The sequence below is a fragment of the Carassius auratus genome, unplaced genomic scaffold, assembly GCF_003368295.1.
Source record: "Carassius auratus strain Wakin unplaced genomic scaffold, ASM336829v1 scaf_tig00000513, whole genome shotgun sequence".
Classification (NCBI taxonomy): domain Eukaryota; kingdom Metazoa; phylum Chordata; class Actinopteri; order Cypriniformes; family Cyprinidae; genus Carassius; species Carassius auratus.
In genome coordinates this window covers 1750-14898 of record NW_020523307.1, presented here as the reverse complement: position 1 = coordinate 14898, position 13149 = coordinate 1750, and positions in this window count along the sequence as shown.

Here is a 13149-nt window from a genome sequence, read left to right as displayed (position 1 = left end):
TCTGTTATTATTTCTCTCTCTCTTTCAATCTCGTCTCTATTTCTCCATCACACGCAAACATATGCCAATCTCATCTACAATGACGCATGATGAGTTCCATCTGAAAATAATCAGCTTCTTTTTTGCCTCACTGTCTGAAGTGTTAACAGCATTTTAGTGAACAATTTCATGTCTGGCCGAAAGACGTAGATGAATAAAATGTCTTCAAGTTCAGTTATTTCACTCTTTCACTGTGCACCATGGGCCACAATCCAAATTTGATTGTAAAAATCAGTGATATATATTTTTTTGTTTTTGTGAATAAAAAAAAAAAAAACAAGATCGTGTTTTCATTGTGTTTTCTGTCACAAATTGGATGGCAGTGTTTCAGATTAAAATGTTTTGCCCTGAAAACATTTTCCTATAATATTGTGACTGACTTTATTGAGTTGGGCTGCATGGAAAATGCAACAAAGTCACTCATTAGACAAGCAGCATTGTCCTAATAGGTCAACATGGCAAATGTATAATATATGAACATATGGCAGAACTAAGACACTTGTTTTATCAGTTTAATTAACGCAGCTGTTTAGTATTCTGTGGATCCTCTGCTGTGAATGGGTGCCGTCAGAATGAGAGTTCAAGCAGCTGATAACAACAGAAACATGACAATAATCCATACGCTATCCACAAGACTCTAGTCAATCCATTAATGTCTTGCAAAGTGAAAAGCTGCACGTTTATAAGAGAAACAAATCCATCATTATGAAGTTTTTAACTTCAAACCGTTGCTTTCGGCTTTTCTTAAAAACATGCAGGATTTCCTTGGGGTTGAGTCCATTTTTAACTGATTTGTGGAATTATGGAAAAACCAAAGAGGTGTTTGTAATAATAATGATATTATAGCTTGATTAAGAGCATGTTCAAACACAGGCCCGACATGAAACATGAAAATATCAAATACCAGTTGTTGTAATCAAAAAGAGATGACGAAGGACAAAATACCAAAGTCAAGACTTCAATCAGTTTCCATCTGAAATGTTCTTTTAATCAGCATAAAACATAATTTTGGTGCTATTTATTATTTTAATACAATTGATCCCAGTGTGGTCTAAATCAAGCAGGTGCTATTTAGGAGCAGGAATGTTCCAGACTCTGGCACTGCCCATCATGACTGTTTCCTGTTTGATATTCATCAGCTGTGATGAAAAATAAAATATAATTATTTATACAACAGGAACTCTGAAAAATAAAATGAGACACGTCTTACAGTCCTCATCAGGCTTGTTTTTCATTCAAAGGTGAATAAAGTCAAATAATGTAAAAAATTTACGTTAAAATGTATTAATATTACTAAGAATATAATGCATTTTTTATTTTTATTACATTATATTATTAAATTGTATTATTTGCATTGAAAAATGTCTCTATAAATTACCCTAACACACCTGCAACCAGTTACAAACCTTTTTTTTTTTTTTGTTATCTATTGCGATTATAATTTTGTATTTTTTTTTTTTTTTTTTTAATGTATACTTTTCAGATTGACATCTATTCCATCTGACTGTTTGTATCCGCAGCAGAATGCAGCACTGATAAGGTCAGAGCTCGTGTTGATCCCTGAAAACAGCAGTTGTCCTCCCAGTGGGGTTGATGGTCAAGGGTCAACAGCTTGAGGTCAGCGGGGAGGAACAGGAGTGGTGTGACTACACAGGGGTACAAATGATCTCTCGCTCTTGTTCCTGTGTTTGACTCATGCAGATTCTCACATGCACTGAACAGGTTTTGCCCCAGCTGTTCCTCAGTGGGGACTTTCAGAGATCCACATGCAAAAAGCACAACTCACCGCAGGGTGCAAAGATCAAATTCATCATCTACTTCCTTCAAAGCAGATTATTCTTAGGAGGAAAAAACAAACAAACAACAACAAGACTTTTTTCTTGCAATTCTGAGAATAAAAGTCTGAATTGTGAAATATACTAAAGTTGCTTAAAAAAAAAGAATTTCAAGATTTGAACAGAATTCTGAGGGGAAAATGTCAGAATTGTGAGATATAGTCTATATGGGATGTAAATTCAGAACTGAGAAAAGTCAGAATTCTGACTTTATATTTTGCAATACTGAATTTTTAACTCTCATAATTGGGGAAACAAAGTATGAATTTTGACATAAATTCAGAATTATGAGAAAAAAAAGTCACAATTAAATTTATTTATTTGTTAATAACAAATAAATTAATTACATTTATAAAATTTGTTACATGTATTTACTAATGTTAATGCTTCAAACCAAAGCAACTGCATATATATATATATGAGATATAGCCTATAGCCTATGGGATGTAAACTCAGAAAAGAAAAGAGAAAAGTAAAAATTAAGATTTTACATTTTGCAATTTTACTGACTTTTTTACTCAAATGGGGAATCAGAAATGAGATATAAACTCAGAATTGCAATAAAAAAGTGGCAATTACATATATTTGTTCGTTTGTTTATTTACTTATTTATTACATTTTGTTTCATTTTTGATTCAGGCAAAAACGTGCTTCCATGCTGATGTGATATTTAGGCTACATAGCCTCTACCAATCAAATCACAGAATGGAGCTTAATATTTATTTATTATTTTTTATTTACTTACAAGTTGTTCAAAACTAATGTAAATGCTGCAAACCAAAGCAATTACACTTATGGTTAAGCTCTAAATCAATGTAATAGGACAAGACTCTCTCAGCTCAAGGGTGATGCCTCTCTCGTGAATTGATTTCTGCGCATGCGCGGCGTTTCCAAACATCACACGCGTGTTGTGTGTTTGATATGAGGGTGTAACTGCAACGGGATGTTTCACTACGGCTTTCTGGACGAAGAGCAGCCGAATACTCTCCGTTCATTAGCGAAAGCGCACAGCACGAGCAGATATCTGGGCTGAATCCACAGCCTTTGACTGAGAATGGGTTAGACGAGCGATGCGTGCGTTTGAAACTCTTCCCATCTCGCAGCGGGAGCAAAACAATGAGGACAACAGCAAACAGAGAAGGGGACTGATCAGTGTCATTCATTCCTGGACTTTCTTTTCTCCTCTCTGTCGTTGAGATGATAGTGGAGCTGGTGTGCAGCGCGGTGGCTCTGCTCCTCTACATGAACACACTGAGCGCTGATTTCTGCTATGATGACAGGTAACTTACAGTCCTTGGGCATCACTTCACATTAACAGATAAGCACAATAATGACTGGTGTGTTCAGTTAAATGTGCTCTTATTCACACAGATCAAATAATCTGTATGCTTATTGTTTGTTAGAATAACGCATACAACTTTATGAAAACATCTTTAGTTGCAAAATGTATCACTCTTAGGCTACTCAATGTATTTACACATGGGAAACGTTTTAGAAGTGGCAGATTAAAAGGGATTAAAACACGTTTGTTTTAATTTGATTATTTTCGTTTATTCGTTTGTTTATGACACTTGCAATATATCTAAGAAACATTTATATTGTGACACATCTGGTCACTTTTATTGTTTGTCATTTTACATTTGTTCATTGTTTAGTGTGAACTGTTTGCACTAAATTGAGGAGATCCCAGTATGGGAAATGGGGATAGTTGTCACATTTTTCACTACAGTGACTATATGTTTCAGTTTAGATTAGTTTATTTGTATTAGCTTGAAAAAAATAAGCATGTAAAATGCAATCATGCATAGTTAACAACATGTAAAATGTGATAACTTGCCCCAAGGGACTCAAACACTACACATGTTGTATATTTTTCTAAATTAAACGCACTCAATTGAGCACATTAGCTAATTTAGGGCCTGAAACAGATGTGGATGGAGACATCCAAAATGAGCTGGATCATGGTTGGGAAACAGATTGTTCTAAAGCATATTTACTGAGATGTAATCTCTGTGACAACTATCCTATCCCATATTTGACTGAGTGACAGGCCTGCTGTTACTGTCTGTCTCATCATTATATTAATGCTTTTTTTTCCTGGGAAATTGATTAAAACCATTTCAGTATGCTTTGTGAGACACACCCATGGGCATCTTTTGTGGTTTTACTGCAGAGAAATGACCCATGAAATGACGGGTTTAGTGAACTAGCCAATGCAGAAGGAAAGTGATAATTTGTGGAAACATCTCCCGCCACATCTGATTCTATTAAGATTCATTTATATACTCCAGTCCACGGTGGAACCTAATCAGGCTTTAAAGATAATTTCAAAGACTCAGCTGGGCATATCGGTGTCCATGCCATAATTGTTTCAGTATATCATAATGCCATTCAAATGTAAATCATTGATATTCAATTAGTCCTATATTTAAAAACCGATTCACCATGTGTTGATCTACTCTGTGTTGATAGACAAAATTTCATGGGTGAACTCCAGTCATTCCAATCGGAATCCATAAGATTTGGAGTTTTAAGTATTAAGCGAAATGTTCCCCATGCATATTTTGCTTATGCTCAAGTAAAGCAAGAAATTTGAAATCGGTGAACAATGGACCTTTTGCACACACATTTCTACAGAAATCTCACTGATGAGACTGCAAATTATAGCTCTAATTACTAGTGATGCAAATAGTGTGTCTCACACACTGCGTTTAAATGTTAAATCACGACACATGACCTTTCATTTTCAGATGCGACCCAGTGTTAATTTAAACCCAAGAGATGCACAGATGCATGCATCCTTCTCTGTCCCTCTTGAGTGACCACAGATACCCAATCAGTACACTGACCTTCCAGAGTCATTCATCAAGTCGACCTTCTCACATAAAGGTCAACAGTCTTGCGTCCTACACCCGTTCCCAGGGGTTTAAGTTGCTTTGATTTATGTGTTTGTGTGCACAAGGCATAATCAAAGAATCTGGCGATTGGTTTTCTGTGATTCCCGTCTCGACTCCTGGGACTGGTTTCTGTCTCTGACTGTGGTCATGCACCAGCTGTTGAAGTGTGGTTGCAATCCTAAGCTCTCAGAGCTCTGGAATACTGCGCTCTGTCTCTGTTTTCTTAATCACGTCAAGTGTTTTTCCCTGGAACGGTATGGAGGCTTGTCCACACTCCATGCGCCAATGGTAATATCAATAAAAAAGTGAATAAAGCATTCTTGGTATGAAATGCGCAACTTGACTGAAGGCAGAAGACATCAGCCAGTGGTAATCCTACTGGGGGAAATTTATTTTTACATGTCTTGAGAGCGATGTTTGAGAGCCGGCATGTGATCTTGTGCCAATTGTTCTGTTCTAAAGCATTTCCATGGTTCTGACTGAGAGTTATACATGGTTTTTGCCCTCTGGATGAGTTTCACATTGCTTGCAGAGATAAAATCTTGCTGTTTGTTTTGAATGCCAGAGTTTTATTAGTGAAGAGATTTCCAGAGGATGTTGTTTGCTGATTAGCTCAGGTTGCAGAGGACATGTTTCCCCCAATAAAGTTAGTTTTTGTTTAATTCAGTGGGATATTACTCTTGTAGAGCAGTTGTTTCTTAAATAACAAAGTGGTTGCAATTAATGCGTAGTACTGTAAGACATCAGCACTATTACATTATAAAAAATTAAACCGACTTGTAGTCAAACAAAAGATTTGCATACGAAATAAGGTTTTTAATTCAACCCAGTCATCTACTACTGCCCACTTTTCTTCATTCTTCATGTTTTGTTCATCTGTAACAGTCCTTAAACATGACCCTACAAATGTGAAATGGGCCTCAAGGGGGATTTACAAAGAAAACATCCATCTCTTTTCCAGCTGTGTGGCGAAATGCATGCTTAACAAGTTGTCTCGTGTATTGCTGTAACTTTGATATCTTGTAAATAAGCAGGGAATGTTTTGTCTTTGTTTCACTAAGTATTTTGCAGTATCTCAATTGTTGCACTCGGTTTGATGGTTATCTGGTGCACATGTGTGTTCTATCAATGGAGAGACTGTATAGCACTTTGTGGCTTTTAGGAGGAGTGTTTCATTATGCGCCTTTGTGTGTATTGTTGTTGATCGATTGTGTCAAAAAAAAAAAAACCTCACACTCTAAGCTTTATCACCATATGTGTGGTTTTGACAGATGTACAGATTATAAATTATTAATTTGCAATTCTATGCTCATATAAAACATTTATACTGCATTTTGGTCACAATCATGTTTTTGTTTCACTCTTATATCCATAATGATTAAAGTAATTCTTAAATTAAAATGCATTGTCATCCACAAAAATATAACAAAATACATAAGCGGTCTATCTTCTTCATGATGTTAATGCTTGCCATTACGAGCCTTAATATTAGATGGCAACAGACCATTTATTTTATCAAATCATTTGTTCTAGACATGCTCTCATGTCTTTTAAAATGTCAGAATGCTATTTTATTGGAGTTATAGGACAAAGAGTTTTCCTGAAATTGCCTTTTTATCACTTTGGAAGTAGGTATGTGGTCATTGGTGGTCTTGGAAAGAATTCAAGTCAACATTGAATTTTCAGTTTCTCCAATCCATATGGCAGTAATCAGAATCATCCATGCTTATGAAATGATCAATTTACGCCATATTATAATTAATTTTAAATGTATTTTACATTTTTCAAAAATATATAAAAAATAATTAGTGCTGTCAAACGATTAATCGTGATTAATCACATCCAAAATAAACTTTTTTGTTTACATGATGTGTGTGTATTGTGTATTTTATTTTATTTAATATTTATATATAAATACACACATGTATGTATTTTTCGGAATTTTGTTTGTTTCATATTACATAATTTATAAAATATAAATTATACGAATATAAATATATACATGTAAATATTTTCAAATATAATAATTATAATAAGAATATTTATGCATTATTATAACTATACACCGTACACAAAAAAACAAAAACTTTTATTTTGGTTGCTATTAATCGCAATACATTTTTAATTAATTGATTTGACAGGACTAAAATAATATAAAAAAAAATATATATATATATATATATATTATTTTTTTTAATCATGTATATTTTATATGATTTAACATTTATGTATTTATTTATTTTCAATGTGCAGTTAATCCACATCAGTCTACACACACTTTATCTCATTACACTTAGAGGCAGCTGGACTTTATAACAGATCAATGCACTCACATTACTTTGCAGCTCTTGTCACACCCTGTTAGCATCTTCAGGCTTTTTTTCCATTAAACCAGTTACAATCCCAAATATCTACATTGGCAACAGAACATTTAGCACTTTTTTTTTTTAAACTCCTCTAACTGAACCACTGTCAATCAGCTCTGACTGCTGTGGGATGCAACATGAGCGATGCAGCGAAGAGTGACTTATTTAAAGAGGGTAATTTGAGATGTTTGGAGGCTAAAGAGAGCGCTTAAACCACATAACCCAACACAGAAATGCTATATTTTATGAAGGAGAGGCAGATGGGCTTCATCAAAAGTACCAAAATGAATTTTAAAATCATTTTCAGTGGTTATAGTGAGCCGGAGGCAAAGTGAAAGAGATGCAGAGTGAGTGAGTGACTGAAAGGTTTGATTTGCTGCCAGTGGAAATAGTTGCATTTTAAAACACTCCGCGTTTCTCCCTCGATGTGCTGTATTATTCCACCAGTGTAGAACACATGTAAGTTTTTAAGTTCAAACCTACCATCCCTATTGATTTATGCACACTCTATGGGAGTCTGTGTCGATGTGATGCTGTGTGTTGGGGGTTGATGCCTTGATTACTTGCAGATTTGCACTGGTTATCCTTCTATGGCCAGCTTCAAGGAACTGTCAGCCAACTCTGCACATCTGAACACTGTCTGAATCCACAAACCCCATGTACTGACCAGTGACACTAGCCTCCCAATGGAGGATCATCTACAGTTAAAAGTTAAGAGTAGTCTTGTCAAGTCTTGAAAGAACTTACTAGCCAGTGTTGCAACAAAGAGCATGTCGCCTTTATTGAGCTTTACTGAGCTCGACTATTGGTTGTATTGGTGTAGATATACCACTTTGGGATCTGACCCTTTGTACCCAGAAACCTCAAATAAATTGTTTCTTTAATAGAAAAGGACATTAGTTTTGTTCAAACATGAGTGGCTGGAGCAGAAGTTTAATGCAGTAGAATATGCAATTACAATTAGATTCTCTATAGTTTGCCGGTATGTGCCACAATCATTCATGGGATCACATCAAGCAGAATTTTATTGTGTGTATGGACTAGACTTTGACAGCTCCCATCAGTGCCACTATGAGGTAACTTTTGGAAACGTGAACCCCCTTACGTTCCCTCACTGAAGTCGTACCAGTGTAAGTCTGGATCAAAGGGTTCAGCAGAGCCATCAGTGAGTTATGAAGTGTTCACACATGATGAAAATCTCAGTCCTGAGGTCTTGCAGAGTTGAGGCATAACTTCCCATCCAGGTTAATGCTCCACAGACCTTAGAATATGGTTGCTGATGGTTGAAATCCAGAAGATATTTTGAATGTATGTGAAAACATGTTATCCATTCAGTCTTTGACTGTTTGCAGAGTTATATGGCTCATGGTTTTTGTGGGTCTTGTAGAGTCTGTCTGCTCTGGTCCACAATTTGAGGCAGGCTAGTACTGATTTTTATTTATTTATGTATTGACTTATTTATTTGAAATGACTTCTTTCTGACTTTCAGTAGGATGTTGGTTTTAGTCGTCATCCCTTACATTACTAATATAACAACTCACTGCAATATTAATTTATTTTCTTATTTCTTCTGCTTCCCATTTCTAATATCACACTGCATTATTTACTCTAGTTATTTAATTACATACCACTTTTATTTATTTTTATTTATCTAAAAAAACAAACTAGTTTCAGTAGACTGTTGGTTTTAGATGTCGTCTTTTTCACATTACTAATAAACCATCATACTGCATCATTTATTCACTATTTTTTTTATATATTTTAGTTATTTATCTACTTGCTACTTTATACATTTGTTTATTTGAGAATTGCTTCAGTTTTAGTTTAGTATCACACTGTCATTTTTTTATTTTATTTACTTTGTTCATTTGTTTAGGTGCTCATTCACTTTCTACTTTATATATTAATTTGAACGTTGCTCATTTTAAAAGGCATTTTGTTTTCGTTTTCAATCCTTACATTTATAATTGCACCACATTGTAACATCTGTCTATGATTTAAACAGACCACAGTTTATCAGAAATTACATTGTTTTACGATAATGCTGAATCAGCTTTTGGGTTAAAGTTTTATTCATTCAGTTCCCAACAACAATAAAATCAACTTGGTTGTAAGTTGTCACTATACGAGTCAGCAGCTTTCACTGGATCAGACCATCTCTTCCTGGGTGGTTCATTGGTCAGATTTGAGAGATTGTTTAAATCAGATCATCCGGCACTGATTAAAAAGTTGTATTCTATTCCATTTGTTTATATTGCAGTGCTTATTTACAAGTCCAGTTTTGTTCTTTTGCAAACCGCCGTATCTAAGTTTTTGTCTTCATAATATTTTCCATCAATGATGATAACCTCAGGCTGAGGGACCACACACACTTAAGCCCAGCGATTATGAGCTTGATCTGCACTGGTGTCACATTGCACTGGCATCTGCCTTCTCCCACAAACACATAGGTGGGCATAAAAACTCGCCACAGTAGGGGGAAATTCAAACCCTCACAAGCCCCCACAGAGTACACACACATTCGTAGCTGTTTGCTGTCTTTGTGATCGATGACGATTGTGTATCATCTTTCGGCAGCTCCCGCTCTCAGCACTCTCTGCCTCCTCCTGTCTTTGTCTTGCTCTGTCTTTTGTTCTCTTCTCTTTCAAATGCTTCCTCACCAGCCTCGTGCCGTGTTGGAATCAGGGGAGCACACAAAAATAAATCCTCCGTTCTCAATGTCAGTTCTGTGCATCTGATTGACAAATCTTTGAATGAATTGGTGCCTTCTGCTCAGGTAGAGATGACAATCATAATCCTGTAGAGCTCAGAGAGAGTGTGTGTGGATATAAAGGGCATCCATCAACATGGTGTCATGCCGTGATAATTGGGCGGCTAGGTTGACCGGTTAATCAGGGGATGATCATGGTTCATGTGGAGCATGTGGTCCTGGTCATCTGTTAGGAGTGAGTCAACCGAATCAAATCCCAAGCCTTGTTAGACGCTGCTGATTGTTTCTTGTATTGATCCTTTTTAATCTTTGTGCTGTTTTACTGGCAGGACCAAAGGTAAACCGTCCAAGACCACCAGTGAAAATGCTTCTGTTTTGCATTTGTCTAGTTTAATACAGTTTTTCCAGTACATGGTCAGTGTCACGGTCCAAGTCACAAATGTTATTAGTGTCCTAAAAGGCAGAATCGAATGCATTTTTTCATTAATTTGATGCCACAGCGTTCTAAATTGGTCAAAATCCTGAAACTTTATTTCCCTGTTTTGAATTAGATTATGAATCCCATTTTTGAATGAGGTTTAAGACTTTTGGATCCCTTTGTGAATAATGTCTTGCGTTACCTTTTAAAAATGCAAATAGTGAACAAAGTGGTTTAAATAGTTTTTAATTTGTGCAGCAAAGTGGTTGTGATTTTTTGTTTTGTGTAAAAAATACAAATAAGTAAAATGTATAAATTATGCATGTATGGCCATTTATAAATATTCATAAATATTTCTTGACAGTGTTCTAACAAGTAGGTTTTTTCATGAATATTTAGTTTGCTTTGTCTGTGCTAATGAACAGAATTTTTTTTAGATTGTTCTAAATTTCCTCAGTAGTTTGTTTATTGCAAAAAAAAAAAAAAAAAAAAAAACTTGAGTTTTACAGTTTTTGTCAACTTTATTTGTGGTAATAAAAATAAAAAAAATGATTTAGAAGAATGGTTTTTGTTCTCCATTTCCTCAGCATACCGTAGTAGTTTTGCTTTTTCTATATAAAAAAAAAAAAATCCAGATGCAAAATAAATTGTTTAATACAAAGAAATACAATTTGCATATTTTTTTTTTTCCAGCTTGATCTGTGCTAATGGTTCTCTGTGCTTGACATTATTCATGCGCATTCTGCCAAAGCTACCTGCAAGCTAATGAGGGCCTCTAATTTTGCCTTCCTGGATGGATTTTATAAATGACTTCAAATGTCACATCTCCATGCCCAGCTGCTTTATGAGTTCAATAGAGATTCATTAGGCCGTGTCACAGAGCGTGGCGGCAAAGTCCATCATCGCGTCTAGTCTATTCAGCCAAATTCTCCACACTCTAAAGCTCAAATGCATTTCTAGGTAATTACTCCTGCTTCAAAAGGCACACCGTTCTTGAATGCCTAATTCTAGGGGATGTTTTTATAGCCTCTCACTTCGTAAAAAGAAAAGCAAACAAGGCGAGAAGGAAATGTAAGGGTTTTAAAAGGCCCTCTATATTTCTCACACCTGTAACCCTCTAGCACTGAGCCATTAATGCATTTCCCATTATATAGACCCTCAGTATTTTTTTAGGATGTCGTTGTGAAAGAGTATTGTGAGCAGCTCTGAATCGAGGATATGTTTTCCAAAGAACAAAGAAAGCATCTAAAAATTCCCATATCCAAGTAACCTTCCCTGAGGGAAAGCTGCAACTTCATCATTTCATACATATGACCTGTACTACATCACTCAACCTACATTATCTTAATGATATACTGTGTGTGTAGGGTGGGGGGCGATGTCTAGAGCTTTGTGTTTTTCCTTTTATTCTGCTCGGAGCGATAGGGCATCATTAGTAACCACATCCAGGTCATATTTCATTCCTATTCAAATCTTTTTAGGGTCTGCAATTCATCACCAGTCCGGAAGCAATCTGTTTGCTTTTCCTGTGTTTCCCCCAGATAAGAGGCGCATAGAGCGTTTCGCCTGCCGTGTAAAGAGATCTCCGTGATATGAGGACTTGTTTAGGTTCACTGTCTGCAGCGCTCTCATTGCTATGCAAAGCCATTACCGGTCAGATGATACAGTTAATTTATTGTTCAGGTGCAGAGGGTTTGTGTGAGGAGTGGGGTTTTGGCAGAATTGATTGTTCCCTGAAGTTCACACATAGTATTTTGTGTTTTATGCGTCCATTTTTATACCACCTTTTTGTCTGTTTTAGATATTATGCATACTGTACATTAATGTAAATGACCTATGTTTTGATTGGTTGTTTATATGTTCATGGTTGTGTGATGTCTAACCATCAGTGCTGATGTAACTGGTTGCATATAATCTGGATTAAGTAATCAGATTCCAAAATTAAGTACTTTTATTAGAGTGTATTATTTTTTTAAAAATACTCATTATCAGATTACAGTTAATTTTTATGGATTACATATTATTCGCACAAGTAAATGATTCACGTTTTTCATGTTTATTAATATTTTTTTTATCATATAATGCAGGGATATCCATTTTTATCAGCCAAACCCATTCAAATATAATGTTTACTTAATGTCTTTGAAAAAGCTAATTCAAATAATTTAACAGAATATTTGCATGTTTACAGTTCTCTGATGTCATTAATGGTCAGACTGACAGGCAGGTAAACATTTTTAGTGTTTAAATTATTTTAATTTTACTTTTTTTTTTTTTTATTAAACTTAAGTATTTGGTTTTTTTTTATCAACTCACAAACCCTCTGCAGTTCTTACATTATCCTCACTTCCTGCTGTAATGTTTAATGCATTTTATGTTGTTAATATATAAAAAAAAAAAAAAAAAAATATATATATATATATATATATATATATATATATATATATATATATATATATATATATATATATATATATATATATATATATATATAATATAAAATATTTTCTTTCCCTTTGCTTTTATATATCAATACGCTTAATGGGACACCTACATTTACTTCACTATATTACAATTCAATCTAGTCTAATCTTGACAAACTATATATCGTTGGAAAGGTCTAAGACTCCCGAATATATATTTTACAAATGTTTTTTGTTAAATATTATGTAGGAAAAGTAATAGATTAATTTATGACAAGAGTGCACCTTCAAAAATCTACATTATAACAGGAGTTTTGACCTTTGTTTAAAAAAAAAAAAAGACTTATTCGTTGTCTTTTTCTCTATCACATTTTAGAAAATCATCAGAAATTATATATCAACTGATATTACATCAATATCATGTTACAAAATGTTTTCATTCATGATTATATAAATGTAAG